The following is a 20494-nucleotide window of genomic DNA, read 5'->3' as shown; positions in this document are numbered from 1 at the left end:
ACTCTTTTCCGGGCGGGCTACCGGTGTCTCTGTTTGCTCGTTTCTTTCTTCCATTTCGGGAAAGTCTTCCTTGCTGGGTGTGGAAATCTCCTATGCCTTCCCTCGCCTATTCTGTCAGCTTTAAAATTCTCTTTCAGTTGCCACCCTCACAGATGGATTAGGAAACTCTTTCCGGTGCACTCATTAGTGAAATGACCTCCAGGAAGCTGGAATCCAATATCTAATGGCCGATTTTTAGCGAGTCCACACGCCAGGGTGGTCGGGGTCCAATGCAGCCCCGGCCAGGCCCAGGCCCCTTGGACTGGGCCACAGGAGGACACGGAGGAGGGTCCCGGCCCCCACGAAGCGGTGCCGGCAGTTCTCCACGGGCTTGGGCGTTTTCCAGAGGTAGGAGATGGAGGGGACTGATTTCTTCAGCGCCCCCCAAACCACGCCACCCCACCCCACCCATGGGACACATCCCCAGAGAGAGACGCCCCATACACTGGCTGTGCCCCAGCCCTGGCCCGGGGGAATAGGCGGCAGCCCACCCACAGGGCGAGGGGGGGGCGCAGCTGAAAGGGGTTGTGGGGGAGGGCGGCCCCTTGCTGGGGTCAAAGGGCGAGCGTCCCGTGCGTGCGCAGTCAGCGGCAGGCAGCGACGCGCTGGGGGTGGGCAGCGGGTAGGTGAAGGAGGCCGGGCGAGGAGACGAGGGGGGCTGGGAGGGCTCCACCTTGGCGAGTCCAGCCGTGGAGGCGCATCTTGTGTGAGTGTGAGTGAGTGTGAGTGTGTGTGTGTGTGTATAGAGAGACAGCCCCCCACCCCGCCCCGCCCCGCCCCGCCCCGCCCATCACCCCCGTCCCTGGGAGCCCGCGGGACCCGGCCGGCGAACTCAACCGGCCCGGCCCGGCGCGGGGCCTGGGGCGGGAGGCGGCGGCGGGGAAGCCCAGAGAGGCTCGGCTTCTCGAGCGGGGCAGGGGCGCCCTCCGCCGCCGTCTAGGGCCACACCACCCTGAACGCCCCCGATCTCGTCTGGTCTCGGAAGCTAAGCAGGGTCGGGCCTGGTTAGTACTTGGATGGGAGACCGCCTGGGAATACCGGGTGCCACAGGCTGCTGCTTTTTTTTTTTTTTTTTTTTTTTTTTTGCCTCTTGTTCTGTCCCCTTTCTGGGAGCGCGGCGGCGGCCCGGGGTGGGGGTCACCCCCACCCTCAGCGCCCGCGCGGTGCCTGGCGCCCCAGCCCGCACCGTGGGGCCTCCTCTTGTCCCAAGCCGCGACACCGCCGCCACGCGGCAGCATGCGTGGCATCTGGACTGTCAGGTCTCAGACCAAAGGTCTGCTCTGTGGGAACCGACACGCTGGAGGAAACCTTGAGAGTCTGAGAGGGGAGGGAGTTCCAGAAGAAGGCCAGGATGTCATTTTGAGGGAGTATGTGACCAGAACTCGTCCCGTTGCTTTTGGGGTTCTATGGGCTACACGCAGGAATCTTTGGTGGTGGCACCTGATGTTGGGGGATCCGGAGTCACACCCAGACCTGCTCCACAGGCCTCCTTTTACTTTTCTCTTCGGATTCATTATTTTTAAAAAGTGTCTCTTACCTCTAGGATTGCATTTTCTTTTCTCTCTCTTTTCAAGCAGATGATGGGAGTACAAGTATTCAGGTGACATGTGTTGCCCGTGCCGCCCTCCCCCCTGTGTTCTTTTTTTTTTATTTTTTGAGACAGAGTCTCGTTTTGCTGCCCAGGCTAGAGTGAGTGCCATGGCGTCAGCCTAGCTCACAGCAACCTGAATCTCCGGGCTCAAGCAATCCTGCTGCCTCAGCCTCCCGAGTAGTTGGGACTACAGGCATGCACCACCACGCCCGGCTGTGTTTCTCTATATGTATTAGTTGGCCAATTAATTTCTTTCTATTTTTAGTAGAGACGGGGTCTCGCTCTTGCTCAGGCTGGTTTCGAACTCCTGACCTGGAGCAATCCGCCCGCCTCGGCCTCCCAGAGAGCTAGGATTACAGGCGTGAGCCACCGCGCCCGGCCCCCCCTGTGTTCTTATTCATATACCTCTCATGTTGTTCCAGCGTATTGTGGGGGTACCAATGTTAAGGTCGGGTGCCTTGCCCTCTCCAAGCCTCCCCCCTCGGGTCAGAGCTTCAAGTGCGCCCATCCCCCAGTCGGTGCGCACCCACCCCATGCCTAATGGATGTGTATGCCCCTCCCCTCCCCCCACCCGCCCGACACCCACCCGATGAAGGTGATTCCTCTCTGTCCACTTAGGTGTCCATCCGTTCGTACCAATTTGCTGGTGAGCGCGCTCACGTGGTGCTCGTGTGTCCATTCTTGGGATACTTGGCTTACTGGAACGGGTTCCAGCTCTGGCCAGGAGAACACGAGAGGCGCCCTCTCACCACTGCTCCTCACAGCCGAATGGCACTCCGTGGTGTCCACGCGCCACATTTTATTGATGCACTCCTGGATGGATGGGCACTCGGGTCGCTTCCACGTCTTTGGGATTGTGAATTGTGCCCTAACTGTAACCCTAACCCTTACCCAGCCCGTCTCCTCTGCCCCTGCCTGACGCACTCCTCCCCGGCCAGGCCCGTCACTGTCCTGGGCCCCCGCCTGACCGGCTCCTCCACGCCCGGCCTGTCACCGTCCTCTGCCCCTGCCTGACACGCTCCTTCCCCCCCGGCCTCTCACCGTCCTCGGCCCCTGCCTGACCGGCTCCTCCGTCGCCTGGGCCTTCCAAGGGCTTGGTGTGGATGCTGCTACCAGGAAGCCCTCCAGAAACCCGGCAGCAGGGTGGCCGCAGCAGTCTCCAGCAGCCGTCCCTAAGTCGCGTGAGTGCGGGGGACGTGCCCCCGCTGTGCCGCGGGGGCCCAGCCTGGTGTCTTCCCTGAGGCCCTGCGGCTGCCGGCTGGGCTGCCGCTCCCCGCAAGGGGAGAGCCGCGGAGGTGGGGACCGCCTCCTGATGGGGACGTACACGCAGCTCTCCACGTCGGATTCCGGGGCTCTCTGTCCTGCCCGAAGGCCCAGCTGGCCTGCGGGTCCTTAGAGTGGCAAAAACCTCCGAAAACTGAGACTGAGGGTCCGGTGGGTGTCTGCACTTTTGTGCTGGGCACCCCAGGGAGGCCCGGGGGCTGGCTGGACAACGTGGTCTGCTGGGCGGGTGGGGGGTGTTGGAGGAGCAACTGATGCCCTTTGCACTTTGGGTAGCAAGAGTCTGAGGTGTCTCTGAGCCCTGTGCCCTGTGGGGGCGGGGCGGGGGGGAGGAGGAGGAGGAGGAGGAGGAGGAGGAGGTGGGAAGGGCCGGGACCTGCAGTCCTGTTCCCGGGGGTGGCACGGCAAGTGGCTTCTTCCACAGGCTGCTTGGCCTGGGCTCCCTGCACCTGGGCCTTTGGAGGACCGGCCCTGTGCTTGCCAACACTTCCTGCAGGGACCCAGAGCTGGGAGGTGGCATCTCTCAGCCCTGGGTCGGGCAGAGCCCCAGCGGGCCATGCCCACAACCTCTCTCAGCACCGGTCCCCCAGAAGGCTCCTTTGGGACCAGGATTCTCTTGCGGTGACTCTTTAAGGTCTGGCCCCTGGATGGAGGGGCACCAGGAGTAGAGGAGCAGGAAGGGTTAGGGGGTGGCCATGCGAGGGGACACTTTGAGGCCAAGTCCCAGCTTCAGCCTGATCCTCCTGGGAACCCCGCTCTGAGACAAGGAGCCGGGCTTCGCATTCCCACAGCAGCCAGTCGTGGGCTGAGGACACCTGGGGCGTTGGGAACTCCCTGGCTTCTCCTTGGTTTAACGTCTAGAGCTGCTTGTGAATCGCGCCGCCACACACACCCGAGCGCAGGTGTCTTCCGCACAGACTGCGGGCCTCGCTCTTCTGAATGCCGCTAGCTCGCCACCCACCCACGGGTGAACCTGGTCAGGGTGCTTTCTCTCAGGGGCAGACTCTTTTCCGGGCGGGCTACCGGTGTCTCTGTTTGCTCGTTTCTTTCTTCCATTTCGGGAAAGTCTTCCTTGCTGGCTGTGGAAATCTCCTATGCCTTCCCTCGCCTATTCTGTCAGCTTTAAAATTCTCTTTCAGTTGCCACCCTCACAGATGGATTAGGAAACTCTTTCCGGTGCACTCATTAGTGAAATGACCTCCAGGAAGCTGGAATCCAATATCTAATGGCCGATTTTTAGCGAGTCCACACGCCAGGGTGGTCGGGGTCCAATGCAGCCCCGGCCAGGCCCAGGCCCCTTGGACTGGGCCACAGGAGGACACGGAGGAGGGTCCCGGCCCCCACGAAGCGGTGCCGGCAGTTCTCCACGGGCTTGGGCGTTTTCCAGAGGTAGGAGATGGAGGGGACTGATTTCTTCAGCGCCCCCCAAACCACGCCACCCCACCCCACCCATGGGACACATCCCCAGAGAGAGACGCCCCATACACTGGCTGTGCCCCAGCCCTGGCCCGGGGGAATAGGCGGCAGCCCACCCACAGGGCGAGGGGGGGGGCGCAGCTGAAAGGGGTTGTGGGGGAGGGCGGCCCCTGGCTGGGGTCAAAGGGCGAGCGTCCCGCGCGTGCGCAGTCAGCGGCAGGCAGCGACGCGCTGGGGGTGGGCAGCGGGTAGGTGAAGGAGGCCGGGCGAGGAGACGAGGGGGGCTGGGAGGGCTCCACCTTGGCGAGTCCAGCCGTGGAGGCGCATCTTGTGTGAGTGTGAGTGAGTGTGAGTGTGTGTGTGTGTGTGTATAGAGAGACAGCCCCCCACCCCGCCCCGCCCCGCCCCGCCCCGCCCATCACCCCCGTCCCTGGGAGCCCGCGGGACCCGGCCGGCGAACTCAACCGGCCCGGCCCGGCGCGGGGCCTGGGGCGGGAGGCGGCGGCGGGGAAGCCCAGAGAGGCTCGGCTTCTCGAGCGGGGCAGGGGCGCCCTCCGCCGCCGTCTAGGGCCACACCACCCTGAACGCCCCCGATCTCGTCTGGTCTCGGAAGCTAAGCAGGGTCGGGCCTGGTTAGTACTTGGATGGGAGACCGCCTGGGAATACCGGGTGCCACAGGCTGCTGCTTTTTTTTTTTTTTTTTTTTTTTTTTTTGCCTCTTGTTCTGTCCCCTTTCTGGGAGCGCGGCGGCGGCCCGGGGTGGGGGTCACCCCCACCCTCAGCGCCCGCGCGGTGCCTGGCGCCCCAGCCCGCACCGTGGGGCCTCCTCTTGTCCCAAGCCGCGACACCGCCGCCACGCGGCAGCATGCGTGGCATCTGGACTGTCAGGTCTCAGACCAAAGGTCTGCTCTGTGGGAACCGACACGCTGGAGGAAACCTTGAGAGTCTGAGAGGGGAGGGAGTTCCAGAAGAAGGCCAGGATGTCATTTTGAGGGAGTATGTGACCAGAACTCGTCCCGTTGCTTTTGGGGTTCTATGGGCTACACGCAGGAATCTTTGGTGGTGGCACCTGATGTTGGGGGATCCGGAGTCACACCCAGACCTGCTCCACAGGCCTCCTTTTACTTTTCTCTTCGGATTCATTATTTTTAAAAAGTGTCTCTTACCTCTAGGATTGCATTTTCTTTTCTCTCTCTTTTCAAGCAGATGATGGGAGTACAAGTATTCAGGTGACATGTGTTGCCCGTGCCGCCCTCCCCCCTGTGTTCTTTTTTTTTTATTTTTTGAGACAGAGTCTCGTTTTGCTGCCCAGGCTAGAGTGAGTGCCATGGCGTCAGCCTAGCTCACAGCAACCTGAATCTCCGGGCTCAAGCAATCCTGCTGCCTCAGCCTCCCGAGTAGTTGGGACTACAGGCATGCACCACCACGCCCGGCTGTGTTTCTCTATATGTATTAGTTGGCCAATTAATTTCTTTCTATTTTTAGTAGAGACGGGGTCTCGCTCTTGCTCAGGCTGGTTTCGAACTCCTGACCTGGAGCAATCCGCCCGCCTCGGCCTCCCAGAGAGCTAGGATTACAGGCGTGAGCCACCGCGCCCGGCCCCCCCTGTGTTCTTATTCATATACCTCTCATGTTGTTCCAGCGTATTGTGGGGGTACCAATGTTAAGGTCGGGTGCCTTGCCCTCTCCAAGCCTCCCCCCTCGGGTCAGAGCTTCAAGTGCGCCCATCCCCCAGTCGGTGCGCACCCACCCCATGCCTAATGGATGTGTATGCCCCTCCCCTCCCCCCACCCGCCCGACACCCACCCGATGAAGGTGATTCCTCTCTGTCCACTTAGGTGTCCATCCGTTCGTACCAATTTGCTGGTGAGCGCGCTCACGTGGTGCTCGTGTGTCCATTCTTGGGATACTTGGCTTACTGGAACGGGTTCCAGCTCTGGCCAGGAGAACACGAGAGGCGCCCTCTCACCGCTGCTCCTCACAGCCGAATGGCACTCCGTGGTGTCCACGCGCCACATTTTATTGATGCACTCCTGGATGGATGGGCACTCGGGTCGCTTCCACGTCTTTGGGATTGTGAATTGTGCCCTAACTGTAACCCTAACCCTTACCCAGCCCGTCTCCTCTGCCCCTGCCTGACGCACTCCTCCCCGGCCAGGCCCGTCACTGTCCTGGGCCCCCGCCTGACCGGCTCCTCCCCGCCCGGCCTGTCACCGTCCTCTGCCCCTGCCTGACACGCTCCTTCCCGCCCGGCCTCTCACCGTCCTCGGCCCCTGCCTGACCGGCTCCTCCGTCGCCTGGGCCTTCCAAGGGCTTGGTGTGGATGCTGCTACCAGGAAGCCCTCCAGAAACCCGGCAGCAGGGTGGCCGCAGCAGTCTCCAGCAGCCGTCCCTAAGTCGCGTGAGTGCGGGGGACGTGCCCCCGCTGTGCCGCGGGGGCCCAGCCTGGTGTCTTCCCTGAGGCCCTGCGGCTGCCGGCTGGGCTGCCGCTCCCCGCAAGGGGAGAGCCGCGGAGGTGGGGACCGCCTCCTGATGGGGACGTACACGCAGCTCTCCACGTCGGATTCCGGGGCTCTCTGTCCTGCCCGAAGGCCCAGCTGGCCTGCGGGTCCTTAGAGTGGCAAAAACCTCCGAAAACTGAGACTGAGGGTCCGGTGGGTGTCTGCACTTTTGTGCTGGGCACCCCAGGGAGGCCCGGGGGCTGGCTGGACAACGTGGTCTGCTGGGCGGGGGGGGGGGTGTTGGAGGAGCAACTGATGCCCTTTGCACTTTGGGTAGCAAGAGTCTGAGGTGTCTCTGAGCCCTGTGCCCTGTGGGGGCGGGGCGGGGGGGAGGAGGAGGAGGAAGAGGAGGAGGAGGAGGTGGGAAGGGCCGGGGCCTGCAGTCCTGTTCCCGGGGGTGGCACGGCAAGTGGCTTCTTCCACAGGCTGCTTGGCCTGGGCTCCCTGCACCTGGGCCTTTGGAGGACCGGCCCTGTGCTTGCCAACACTTCCTGCAGGGACCCAGAGCTGGGAGGTGGCATCTCTCAGCCCTGGGTCGGGCAGAGCCCCAGCGGGCCATGCCCACAACCTCTCTCAGCACCGGTCCCCCAGAAGGCTCCTTTGGGACCAGGATTCTCTTGCGGTGACTCTTTAAGGTCTGGCCCCTGGATGGAGGGGCACCAGGAGTAGAGGAGCAGGAAGGGGAAGGGGGTGGCCGTGCGAGGGGACACTTTGAGGCCAAGTCCCAGCTTCAGCCTGATCCTCCTGGGAACCCCGCTCTGAGACAAGGAGCCGGGCTTCGCATTCCCACAGCAGCCAGTCGTGGGCTGAGGACACCTGGGGCGTTGGGAACTCCCTGGCTTCTCCTTGGTTTAACGTCTAGAGCTGCTTGTGAATCGCGCCGCCACACACACCCGAGCGCAGGTGTCTTCCGCACAGACTGCGGGCCTCGCTCTTCTGAATGCCGCTAGCTCGCCACCCACCCACGGGTGAACCTGGTCAGGGTGCTTTCTCTCAGGGGCAGACTCTTTTCCGGGCGGGCTACCGGTGTCTCTGTTTGCTCGTTTCTTTCTTCCATTTCGGGAAAGTCTTCCTTGCTGGCTGTGGAAATCTCCTATGCCTTCCCTCGCCTATTCTGTCAGCTTTAAAATTCTCTTTCAGTTGCCACCCTCACAGATGGATTAGGAAACTCTTTCCGGTGCACTCATTAGTGAAATGACCTCCAGGAAGCTGGAATCCAATATCTAATGGCCGATTTTTAGCGAGTCCACACGCCAGGGTGGTCGGGGTCCAATGCAGCCCCGGCCAGGCCCAGGCCCCTTGGACTGGGCCACAGGAGGACACGGAGGAGGGTCCCGGCCCCCACGAAGCGGTGCCGGCAGTTCTCCACGGGCTTGGGCGTTTTCCAGAGGTAGGAGATGGAGGGGACTGATTTCTTCAGCGCCCCCCAAACCACGCCACCCCACCCCACCCATGGGACACATCCCCAGAGAGAGACGCCCCATACACTGGCTGTGCCCCAGCCCTGGCCCGGGGGAATAGGCGGCAGCCCACCCACAGGGCGAGGGGGGGGCGCAGCTGAAAGGGGTTGTGGTGGAGGGCGGCCCCTGGCTGGTGTCAAAGGGCGAGCGTCCCGCGCTTGCGCAGTCAGCGGCAGCGACGCGCTGGGGGTTGGCAGCGGGTAGGTGAAGGAGCCCGGGCGAGGAGACGAGGGGGGCTGGGAGGGCTCCACCTTGGCGAATCCAGCCGTGGAGGCGCATCTTGTGTGAGTGTGAGTGAGTGTGAGTGTGTGTGTGTGTGTATAGAGAGACAGCCCCCCACCCCGCCCCGCCCATCACCCCCGTCCCTGGGAGCCCGCGGGACCCGGCCGGCGAACTCAACCGGCCCGGCCCGGCGCGGGGCCTGGGGCGGGAGGCGGCGGCGGGGAAGCCCAGAGAGGCTCGGCTTCTCGAGCGGGGCAGGGCCGTCCTCCGCCGCCATCTAGGGCCACACCACCCTGAACGCCCCCGATCTCGTCTGGTCTCGGAAGCTAAGCAGGGTCGGGCCTGGTTAGTACTTGGATGGGAGACCGCCTGGGAATACCGGGTGCCACAGGCTGCTGCTTTTTTTTTTTTTTTTTTTTTTTTTGCCTCTTGTTCTGTCCCCTTTCTGGGAGCGCGGCGGCGGCCCGGGGTGGGGGTCACCCCCACCCTCAGCGCCCGCGCGGTGCCTGGCGCCCCAGCCCGCACCGTGGGGCCTCCTCTTGTCCCAAGCCGCGACACCGCCGCCACGCGGCAGCATGCGTGGCATCTGGACTGTCAGGTCTCAGACCAAAGGTCTGCTCTGTGGGAACCGACACGCTGGAGGAAACCTTGAGAGTCTGAGAGGGGAGGGAGTTCCAGAAGAAGGCCAGGATGTCATTTTGAGGGAGTATGTGACCAGAACTCGTCCCGTTGCTTTTGGGGTTCTATGGGCTACACGCAGGAATCTTTGGTGGTGGCACCTGATGTTGGGGGATCCGGAGTCACACCCAGACCTGCTCCACAGGCCTCCTTTTACTTTTCTCTTCGGATTCATTATTTTTAAAAAGTGTCTCTTACCTCTAGGATTGCATTTTCTTTTCTCTCTCTTTTAAAGCAGATGATGGGAGTACAAGTATTCAGGTGACATGTGTTGCCCGTGCCGCCCTCCCCCCTGTGTTCTTTTTTTTTTTTTTTTGAGACAGAGTCTCGTTTTGCTGCCCAGGCTAGAGTGAGTGCCATGGCGTCAGCCTAGCTCACAGCAACCTCAATCTCCGGGCTCAAGCAATCCTGCTGCCTCAGCCTCCCGAGTAGTTGGGACTACAGGCATGCACCACCACGCCCGGCTGCGTTTTTCTATATATATTAGTTGGCCAATTAATTTCTTTCTATTTTTAGTAGAGACGGGGTCTCGCTCTTGCTCAGGCTGGTTTCGAACTCCTGACCTGGAGCAATCCGCCCGCCTCGGCCTCCCAGAGAGCTAGGATTACAGGCGTGAGCCACCGCGCCCGGCCCCCCCTGTGTTCTTATTCATATACCTCTCATGTTGTTCCAGCGTATTGTGGGGGTACCAATGTTAAGGTCGGGTGCCTTGCCCTCTCCAAGCCTCCCCCCTCGGGTCAGAGCTTCAAGTGCGCCCATCCCCCAGTCGGTGCGCACCCACCCCATGCCTAATGGATGTGTATGCCCCTCCCCTCCCCCCACCCAACCGACACCCACCCGATGAAGGTGATTCCTCTCTGTCCACTTAGGTGTCCATCCGTTCGTACCAGTTTGCCGGTGAGCGCGCTCACGTGGTGCTCCTGTGTCCATTCTTGGGATACTTGGCCTACTGGAACGGGTTCCAGCTGTGGCCAGGAGAACACGAGAGGCGCCCTATCACCGCTGCTCCTCACAGCCGAATGGCACTCCGTGGTGTCCACGCGCCACATTTTATTGATGCACTCCTGGATGGATGGGCACTCGGGTCGCTTCCACGTCTTTGGGATTGTGAATTGTGCCCTAACTGTAACCCTAACCCTTACCCAGCCCGTCTCCTCTGCCCCTGCCTGACACGCTCCTTCCCGCCCGGCCTCTCAACGTCCTCGGCCCCTGCCTGACCGGCTCCTCCGTCGCCTGGGCCTTCCAAGGGCTTGGTGTGGATGCTGCTTCCAGGAAGCCCTCCAGAAACCCGGCAGCAGGGTGGCCGCAGCAGTCTCCAGCAGCCGTCCCTAAGTCGCGTGAGTGCGGGGGACGTGCCCCCCGCTGTGGCGCGGGGGCCCAGCCTGGTGTCTTCCCTGAGGCCCTGCGGCTGCCGGCTGGGCTGCCGCTCCCCGCAAGGGGAGAGCCGCGGAGGTGGGGACCGCCTCATGATGGGGACGTACACGCAGCTCTCCACGTCGGATTCCGGGGCTCTCTGTCCTGCCCGAAGGCCCAGCTGGCCTGCGGGTCCTTAGAGTGGCAAAAACCTCCGAAAACTGAGACTGAGGGTCCGGTGGGTGTCTGCACTTTTCTGCTGGGCACCCCAGGGAGGCCAGGGGGCTGGCTGGACAACGTGGTCTGCTGGGCGGGTGGGGGGTTGGAGGAGCAACTGATGCCCTTTGCACTTTGGGTAGCAAGAGTCTGAGGTGTCTCTGAGCCCTGTGCCCTGTGGGGGCGGGGCGGGGGTTAGGAGGAGGAGGAGGAGGAGGAGGTGGGAAGGGCGGGGCCTGCAGTCCTGTTCCCGGGGTGGCACGGCAAGTGGCTTCTTCCACAGGCTGCTTGGCCTGGGCTCCCTGCACCTGGGCCTTTGGAGGACCGGCCCTGTGCTTGCCAACACTTCCTGCAGGGACCCAGAGCTGGGAGGTGGCATCTCTCAGCCCTGGGTCGGGCAGAGCCCCAGCGGGCCATGCCCACAACCTCTCTCAGCACCGGTCCCCCAGAAGGCTCCTTTGGGACCAGGATTCTCTTGCGGTGACTCTTTAAGGTCTGGCCCCTGGATGGAGGGGCACCAGGAGTAGAGGAGCAGGAAGGGGAAGGGGGTGGCCATGCGAGGGGACACTTTGAGGCCAAGTCCCAGCTTCAGCCTGATCCTCCTGGGAACCCCGCTCTGAGACAAGGAGCCGGGCTTCGCATTCCCACAGCAGCCAGTCGTGGGCTGAGGACACCTGGGGCGTTGGGAACTCCCTGGCTTCTCCTTGGTTTAACATCTAGAGCTGCTTGTGAATCGCGCCGCCACACACACCCGAGCGCAGGTGTCTTCCGCACAGACTGCGGGCCTCGCTCTTCTGAATGCCGCTAGCTCGCCACCCACCCACGGGTGAACCTGGTCAGGGTGCTTTCTCTCAGGGGCAGACTCTTTTCCGGGCGGGCTACCGGTGTCTCTGTTTGCTCGTTTCTTTCTTCCATTTCGGGAAAGTCTTCCTTGCTGGCTGTGGAAATCTCCTATGCCTTCCCTCGCCTATTCTGTCAGCTTTAAAATTCTCTTTCAGTTGCCACCCTCACAGATGGATTAGGAAACTCTTTCCGGTGCACTCATTAGTGAAATGACCTCCAGGAAGCTGGAATCCAATATCTAATGGCCGATTTTTAGCGAGTCCACACGCCAGGGTGGTCGGGGTCCAATGCAGCCCCGGCCAGGCCCAGGCCCCTTGGACTGGGCCACAGGAGGACACTGAGGAGGGTCCCGGCCCCCACGAAGCGGTGCCGGCAGTTCTCCACGGGCTTGGGCGTTTTCCAGAGGTAGGAGATGGAGGGGACTGATTTCTTCAGCGCCCCCCAAACCACGCCACCCCACCCCACCCATGGGACACATCCCCAGAGAGAGACGCCCCATACACTGGCTGTGCCCCAGCCCTGGCCCGGGGGAATAGGCGGCAGCCCACACACAGGGCAAGGGGGGGGGCGCAGCTGAAAGGGGTTGTGGGGGAGGGCGGCCCCTGGCTGGGGTCAAAGGGCGAGCGTCCCGCGCGTGCGCAGTCAGCGGCAGCGACGCGCTGGGGGTGGGCAGCGGGTAGGTGAAGGAGGCCGGGCGAGGAGACGAGGGGGGCTGGGAGGGCTCCACCTTGGCGAGTCCAGCCGTGGAGGCGCATCTTGTGTGAGTGTGAGTGTGAGTGTGTGTGTGTGTGTGTAGAGAGAGACAGCCCCCCACCCCGCCCCGCCCCGCCCCGCCCCGCCCATCACCCCGGACCCTGGGAGCCCGCGGGACCAGGCCGGCCCGGCCCGGCCCGGCGCGGGGCCTGGGGCGGGAGGCGGCGGCGGGGAAGCCCAGAGAGGCTCGGCTTCTCGAGCGGGGCAGGGGCGCCCTCCGCCGCCGTCTAGGGCCACACCACCCTGAACGCCCCCGATCTCGTCTGGTCTCGGAAGCTAAGCAGGGTCGGGCCTGGTTAGTACTTGGATGGGAGACCGCCTGGGAATACCGGGTGCCACAGGCTGCTGCTTTTTTTTTTTTTTTTTTTTTTTTTTGCCTCTTGTTCTGTCCCCTTTCTGGGAGCTCGGCGGCGGCCCGGGGTGGGGGTCACCCCCACCCTCAGCGCGCGCGCGGTGCCTGGCGCCCCAGCCCGCACCGTGGGGCCTCCTCTTGTCCCAAGCCGCGACACCGCCGCCACGCGGCAGCATGCGTGGCATCTGGACTGTCAGGTCTCAGACCAAAGGTCTGCTCTGTGGGAACCGACACGCTGGAGGAAACCTTGAGAGTCTGAGAGGGGAGGGAGTTCCAGAAGAAGGCCAGGATGTCATTTTGAGGGAGTATGTGACCAGAACTCGTCCCGTTGCTTTTGGGGTTCTATGGGCTACACGCAGGAATCTTTGGTGGTGGCACCTGATGTTGGGGGATCCGGAGTCACACCCAGACCTGCTCCACAGGCCTCCTTTTACTTTTCTCTTCGGATTCATTATTTTTAAAAAGTGTCTCTTACCTCTAGGATTGCATTTTCTTTTCTCTCTCTTTTCAAGCAGATGATGGGAGTACAAGTATTCAGGTGACATGTGTTGCCCGTGCCGCCCTCCCCCCTGTGTTCTTTTTTTTTTTTTTTTTTTTGAGACAGAGTCTCGTTTTGCTGCCCAGGCTAGAGTGAGTGCCATGGCGTCAGCCTAGCTCACAGCAACCTCAATCTCCGGGCTCAAGCAATCCTGCTGCCTCAGCCTCCCGAGTAGTTGGGACTACAGGCATGCACCACCACGCCCGGCTGTGTTTTTCTATATATATTAGTTGGCCAATTAATTTCTCTCTATTTTTAGTAGAGACGGGGTCTCGCTCTTGCTCAGGCTGGTTTCGAACTCCTGACCTGGAGCAATCCGCCCGCCTCGGCCTCCCAGAGAGCTAGGATTACAGGCGTGAGCCACCGCGCCCGGCCCCCCCTGTGTTCTTATTCATATACCTCTCATGTTGTTCCAGCGTATTGTGGGGGTACCAATGTTAAGGTCGGGTGCCTTGCCCTCTCCAAGCCTCCCCCCTCGGGTCAGAGCTTCAAGTGCGCCCATCCCCCAGTCGGTGCGCACCCACCCCATGCCTAATGGATGTGTATGCCCCTCCCCTCCCCCCACCCGCCCGACACCCACCCGATGAAGGTGATTCCTCTCTGTCCACTTAGGCGTCCATCCGTTCGTACCAATTTGCTGGTGAGCGCGCTCACGTGGTGCTCGTGTGTCCATTCTTGGGATACTTGGCCTACTGGAACGGGTTCCAGCTCTGGCCAGGAGAACACGAGAGGCGCCCTCTCACCGCTGCTCCTCACAGCCGAATGGCACTCCGTGGTGTCCACGTGCCACATTTTATTGATGCACTCCTGGATGGATGGGCACTCGGGTCGCTTCCACGTCTTTGGGATTGTGAATTGTGCCCTAACTGTAACCCTAACCCTTACCCAGCCCGTCTCCTCTGCCCCTGCCTGACGCACTCCTCCCCGGCCAGGCCCGTCACTGTCCTGGGCCCCCGCCTGACCGGCTCCTCCCCGCCCGGCCTGTCACCGTCCTCTGCCCCTGTCTGACACGCTCCTTCCCGCCCGGCCTCTCACCGTCCTCGGCCCCTGCCTGACCGGCTCCTCCGTCGCCTGGGCCTTCCAAGGGCTTGGTGTGGATGCTGCTTCCAGGAAGCCCTCCAGAAACCCGGCAGCAGGGTGGCCGCAGCAGTCTCCAGCAGCCGTCCCTAAGTCGCGTGAGTGCGGGGGACGTGCCCCCGCTGTGCCGCGGGGGCCCAGCCTGGTGTCTTCCCTGAGGCCCTGCGGCTGCCGGCTGGGCTGCCGCTCCCCGCAAGGGGAGAGCCGCGGAGGTGGGGACCGCCTCCTGATGGGGACGTACACGCAGCTCTCCACGTCGGATTCCGGGGCTCTCTGTCCTGCCCGAAGGCCCAGCTGGCCTGCGGGTCCTTAGAGTGGCAAAAACCTCCGAAAACTGAGACTGAGGGTCCGGTGGGTGTCTGCACTTTTGTGCTGGGCACCCCAGGGAGGCCCGGGGGCTGGCTGGACAACGTGGTCTGCTGGGCGGGGGGGGGGGGTGTTGGAGGAGCAACTGATGCCCTTTGCACTTTGGGTAGCAAGAGTCTGAGGTGTCTCTGAGCCCTGTGCCCTGTGGGGGCGGGGCGGGGGGGAGGAGGAGGAGGAGGAGGAGGAGGTGGGAAGGGCGGGGCCTGCAGTCCTGTTCCCGGGGTGGCACGGCAAGTGGCTTCTTCCACAGGCTGCTTGGCCTGGGCTCCCTGCACCTGGGCCTTTGGAGGACCGGCCCTGTGCTTGCCAACACTTCCTGCAGGGACCCAGAGCTGGGAGGTGGCATCTCTCAGCCCTGGGTCGGGCAGAGCCCCAGCGGGCCATGCCCACAACCTCTCTCAGCACCGGTCCCCCAGAAGGCTCCTTTGGGACCAGGATTCTCTTGCGGTGACTCTTTAAGGTCTGGCCCCTGGATGGAGGGGCACCAGGAGTAGAGGAGCAGGAAGGGGAAGGGGGTGGCCGTGCGAGGGGACACTTTGAGGCCAAGTCCCAGCTTCAGCCTGATCCTCCTGGGAACCCCGCTCTGAGACAAGGAGCCGGGCTTCGCATTCCCACAGCAGCCAGTCGTGGGCTGAGGACACCTGGGGCGTTGGGAACTCCCTGGCTTCTCCTTGGTTTAACATCTAGAGCTGCTTGTGAATCGCGCCGCCACACACACCCGAGCGCAGGTGTCTTCCGCACAGACTGCGGGCCTCGCTCTTCTGAATGCCGCTAGCTCGCCACCCACCCACGGGTGAACCTGGTCAGGGTGCTTTCTCTCAGGGGCAGACTCTTTTCCGGGCGGGCTACCGGTGTCTCTGTTTGCTCGTTTCTTTCTTCCATTTCGGGAAAGTCTTCCTTGCTGGCTGTGGAAATCTCCTATGCCTTCCCTCGCCTATTCTGTCAGCTTTAAAATTCTCTTTCAGTTGCCACCCTCACAGATGGATTAGGAAACTCTTTCCGGTGCACTCATTAGTGAAATGACCTCCAGGAAGCTGGAATCCAATATCTAATGGCCGATTTTTAGCGAGTCCACACGCCAGGGTGGTCGGGGTCCAATGCAGCCCCGGCCAGGCCCAGGCCCCTTGGACTGGGCCACAGGAGGACACTGAGGAGGGTCCCGGCCCCCACGAAGCGGTGCCGGCAGTTCTCCACGGGCTTGGGCGTTTTCCAGAGGTAGGAGATGGAGGGGACTGATTTCTTCAGCGCCCCCCAAACCACGCCACCCCACCCCACCCATGGGACACATCCCCAGAGAGAGACGCCCCATACACTGGCTGTGCCCCAGCCCTGGCCCGGGGGAATAGGCGGCAGCCCACACACAGGGCGAGGGGGGGGGCGCAGCTGAAAGGGGTTGTGGGGGAGGGCGGCCCCTGGCTGGGGTCAAAGGGCGAGCGTCCCGCGCGTGCGCAGTCAGCGGCAGCGACGCGCTGGGGGTGGGCAGCGGGTAGGTGAAGGAGGCCGGGCGAGGAGACGAGGGGGGCTGGGAGGGCTCCACCTTGGCGAGTCCAGCCGTGGAGGCGCATCTTGTGTGAGTGTGAGTGAGTGTGAGTGTGTGTGTGTGTGTGTAGAGAGAGACAGCCCCCCACCCCGCCCCGCCCCGCCCCGCCCCGCCCATCACCCCGGACCCTGGGAGCCCGCGGGACCAGGCCGGCCCGGCCCGGCCCGGCGCGGGGCCTGGGGCGGGAGGCGGCGGCGGGGAAGCCCAGAGAGGCTGGGCTTCTCGAGCGGGGCAGGGGCGCCCTCCGCCGCCGTCTAGGGCCACACCACCCTGAACGCCCCCGATCTCGTCTGGTCTCGGAAGCTAAGCAGGGTCGGGCCTGGTTAGTACTTGGATGGGAGACCGCCTGGGAATACCGGGTGCCACAGGCTGCTGCTTTTTTTTTTTTTTTTTTTTTTTTTTTGCCTCTTGTTCTGTCCCCTTTCTGGGAGCGCGGCGGCGGCCCGGGGTGGGGGTCACCCCCACCCTCAGCGCGCGCGCGGTGCCTGGCGCCCCAGCCCGCACCGTGGGGCCTCCTCTTGTCCCAAGCCGCGACACCGCCGCCACGCGGCAGCATGCGTGGCATCTGGACTGTCAGGTCTCAGACCAAAGGTCTGCTCTGTGGGAACCGACACGCTGGAGGAAACCTTGAGAGTCTGAGAGGGGAGGGAGTTCCAGAAGAAGGCCAGGATGTCATTTTGAGGGAGTATGTGACCAGAACTCGTCCCGTTGCTTTTGGGGTTCTATGGGCTACACGCAGGAATCTTTGGTGGTGGCACCTGATGTTGGGGGATCCGGAGTCACACCCAGACCTGCTCCACAGGCCTCCTTTTACTTTTCTCTTCGGATTCATTATTTTTAAAAAGTGTCTCTTACCTCTAGGATTGCATTTTCTTTTCTCTCTCTTTTCAAGCAGATGATGGGAGTACAAGTATTCAGGTGACATGTGTTGCCCGTGCCGCCCTCCCCCCTGTGTTCTTTTTTTTTTTTTTTTTTTTGAGACAGAGTCTCGTTTTGCTGCCCAGGCTAGAGTGAGTGCCATGGCGTCAGCCTAGCTCACAGCAACCTCAATCTCCGGGCTCAAGCAATCCTGCTGCCTCAGCCTCCCGAGTAGTTGGGACTACAGGCATGCACCACCACGCCCGGCTGTGTTTTTCTATATATATTAGTTGGCCAATTAATTTCTCTCTATTTTTAGTAGAGACGGGGTCTCGCTCTTGCTCAGGCTGGTTTCGAACTCCTGACCTGGAGCAATCCGCCCGCCTCGGCCTCCCAGAGAGCTAGGATTACAGGCGTGAGCCACCGCGCCCGGCCCCCCCTGTGTTCTTATTCATATACCTCTCATGTTGTTCCAGCGTATTGTGGGGGTACCAATGTTAAGGTCGGGTGCCTTGCCCTCTCCAAGCCTCCCCCCTCGGGTCAGAGCTTCAAGTGCGCCCATCCCCCAGTCGGTGCGCACCCACCCCATGCCTAATGGATGTGTATGCCCCTCCCCTCCCCCCACCCGCCCGACACCCACCCGATGAAGGTGATTCCTCTCTGTCCACTTAGGCGTCCATCCGTTCGTACCAATTTGCTGGTGAGCGCGCTCACGTGGTGCTCGTGTGTCCATTCTTGGGATACTTGGCCTACTGGAACGGGTTCCAGCTCTGGCCAGGAGAACACGAGAGGCGCCCTCTCACCGCTGCTCCTCACAGCCGAATGGCACTCCGTGGTGTCCACGTGCCACATTTTATTGATGCACTCCTGGATGGATGGGCACTCGGGTCGCTTCCACGTCTTTGGGATTGTGAATTGTGCCCTAACTGTAACCCTAACCCTTACCCAGCCCGTCTCCTCTGCCCCTGCCTGACGCACTCCTCCCCGGCCAGGCCCGTCACTGTCCTGGGCCCCCGCCTGACCGGCTCCTCCCCGCCCGGCCTGTCACCGTCCTCTGCCCCTGTCTGACACGCTCCTTCCCGCCCGGCCTCTCACCGTCCTCGGCCCCTGCCTGACCGGCTCCTCCGTCGCCTGGGCCTTCCAAGGGCTTGGTGTGGATGCTGCTTCCAGGAAGCCCTCCAGAAACCCGGCAGCAGGGTGGCCGCAGCAGTCTCCAGCAGCCGTCCCTAAGTCGCGTGAGTGCGGGGGACGTGCCCCCGCTGTGCCGCGGGGGCCCAGCCTGGTGTCTTCCCTGAGGCCCTGCGGCTGCCGGCTGGGCTGCCGCTCCCCGCAAGGGGAGAGCCGCGGAGGTGGGGACCGCCTCCTGATGGGGACGTACACGCAGCTCTCCACGTCGGATTCCGGGGCTCTCTGTCCTGCCCGAAGGCCCAGCTGGCCTGCGGGTCCTTAGAGTGGCAAAAACCTCCGAAAACTGAGACTGAGGGTCCGGTGGGTGTCTGCACTTTTGTGCTGGGCACCCCAGGGAGGCCCGGGGGCTGGCTGGACAACGTGGTCTGCTGGGCGGGGGGGGGGGGTGTTGGAGGAGCAACTGATGCCCTTTGCACTTTGGGTAGCAAGAGTCTGAGGTGTCTCTGAGCCCTGTGCCCTGTGGGGGCGGGGCGGGGGGGAGGAGGAGGAGGAGGAGGAGGAGGTGGGAAGGGCGGGGCCTGCAGTCCTGTTCCCGGGGTGGCACGGCAAGTGGCTTCTTCCACAGGCTGCTTGGCCTGGGCTCCCTGCACCTGGGCCTTTGGAGGACCGGCCCTGTGCTTGCCAACACTTCCTGCAGGGACCCAGAGCTGGGAGGTGGCATCTCTCAGCCCTGGGTCGGGCAGAGCCCCAGCGGGCCATGCCCACAACCTCTCTCAGCACCGGTCCCCCAGAAGGCTCCTTTGGGACCAGGATTCTCTTGCGGTGACTCTTTAAGGTCTGGCCCCTGGATGGAGGGGCACCAGGAGTAGAGGAGCAGGAAGGGGAAGGGGGTGGCCATGCGAGGGGACACTTTGAGGCCAAGTCCCAGCTTCAGCCTGATCCTCCTGGGAACCCCGCTCTGAGACAAGGAGCCGGGCTTCGCATTCCCACAGCAGCCAGTCGTGGGCTGAGGACACCTGGGGCGTTGGGAACTCCCTGGCTTCTCCTGGGTTTAACGTCTAGAGCTGCTTGTGAATCGCGCCGCCACACACACCCGAGCGCAGGTGTCTTCCGCACAGACTGCGGGCCTCGCTCTTCTGAATGCCGCTAGCTCGCCACCCACCCACGGGTGAACCTGGTCAGGGTGCTTTCTCTCAGGGGCAGACTCTTTTCCGGGCGGGCTACCGGTGTCTCTGTTTGCTCGTTTCTTTCTTCCATTTCGGGAAAGTCTTCCTTGCTGGCTGTGGAAATCTCCTATGCCTTCCCTCGCCTATTCTGTCAGCTTTAAAATTCTCTTTCAGTTGCCACCCTCACAGATGGATTAGGAAACTCTTTCCGGTGCACTCATTAGTGAAATGACCTCCAGGAAGCTGGAATCCAATATCTAATGGCCGATTTTTAGCGAGTCCACACGCCAGGGTGGTCGGGGTCCAATGCAGCCCCGGCCAGGCCCAGGCCCCTTGGACTGGGCCACAGGAGGACACTGAGGAGGGTCCCGGCCCCCACGAAGCGGTGCCGGCAGTTCTCCACGGGCTTGGGCGTTTTCCAGAGGTAGGAGATGGAGGGGACTGATTTCTTCAGCGCCCCCCAAACCACGCCACCCCACCCCACCCATGGGACACATCCCCAGAGAGAGACGCCCCATACACTGGCTGTGCCCCAGCCCTGGCCCGGGGGAATAGGCGGCAGCCCACACACAGGGCGAGGGGGGGGGCGCAGCTGAAAGGGGTTGTGGGGGAGGGCGGCCCCTGGCTGGGGTCAAAGGGCGAGCGTCCCGCGCGTGCGCAGTCAGCGGCAGCGACGCGCTGGGGGTGGGCAGCGGGTAGGTGAAGGAGGCCGGGCGAGGAGACGAGGGGGGCTGGGAGGGCTCCACCTTGGCGAGTCCAGCCGTGGAGGCGCATCTTGTGTGAGTGTGAGTGTGAGTGTGTGTGTGTGTGTGTAGAGAGAGACAGCCCCCCACCCCGCCCCGCCCCGCCCCGCCCCGCCCATCACCCCGGACCCTGGGAGCCCGCGGGACCAGGCCGGCCCGGCCCGGCCCGGCGCGGGGCCTGGGGCGGGAGGCGGCGGCGGGGAAGCCCAGAGAGGCTCGGCTTCTCGAGCGGGGCAGGGGCGCCCTCCGCCGCCGTCTAGGGCCACACCACCCTGAACGCCCCCGATCTCGTCTGGTCTCGGTAGCTAAGCAGGGTCGGGCCTGGTTAGTACTTGGATGGGAGACCGCCTGGGAATACCGGGTGCCACAGGCT

General features: G+C 62.9%; 5 non-coding genes and 1 pseudogene across 5 annotated transcripts; all 6 read left to right on the top strand.

The window, feature by feature from the left end:
- The first annotated feature begins 973 nt into the window (after positions 1-973).
- On the top strand, positions 974-1092 carry LOC142861246 (5S ribosomal RNA). Its single transcript, XR_012912613.1, has one exon. It is a non-coding gene; the product is annotated as a 5S ribosomal RNA (ribosomal RNA).
- Positions 1093-4889: 3797 nt separating this feature from the next.
- On the top strand, positions 4890-5008 carry LOC142861245 (5S ribosomal RNA). Its single transcript, XR_012912612.1, has one exon. It is a non-coding gene; the product is annotated as a 5S ribosomal RNA (ribosomal RNA).
- Positions 5009-8785: 3777 nt separating this feature from the next.
- On the top strand, positions 8786-8904 carry LOC142861263 (uncharacterized; annotated as a pseudogene).
- Positions 8905-12578: 3674 nt separating this feature from the next.
- On the top strand, positions 12579-12697 carry LOC142861244 (5S ribosomal RNA). Its single transcript, XR_012912611.1, has one exon. It is a non-coding gene; the product is annotated as a 5S ribosomal RNA (ribosomal RNA).
- A 3781-nt stretch (positions 12698-16478) lies between these two features.
- LOC142861243 (5S ribosomal RNA) lies at positions 16479-16597 on the top strand. Its single transcript, XR_012912610.1, has one exon. It is a non-coding gene; the product is annotated as a 5S ribosomal RNA (ribosomal RNA).
- A 3778-nt stretch (positions 16598-20375) lies between these two features.
- LOC142861259 (5S ribosomal RNA) lies at positions 20376-20494 on the top strand. Its single transcript, XR_012912626.1, has one exon. It is a non-coding gene; the product is annotated as a 5S ribosomal RNA (ribosomal RNA).

The sequence above is a fragment of the Microcebus murinus genome, chromosome 16 (genome assembly GCF_040939455.1).
Source record: "Microcebus murinus isolate Inina chromosome 16, M.murinus_Inina_mat1.0, whole genome shotgun sequence".
NCBI lineage: Eukaryota > Metazoa > Chordata > Mammalia > Primates > Cheirogaleidae > Microcebus > Microcebus murinus.
The sequence above is the reverse complement of the archived record's forward strand: the minus strand, read 5'-3'. Positions and strand labels throughout refer to the sequence as shown.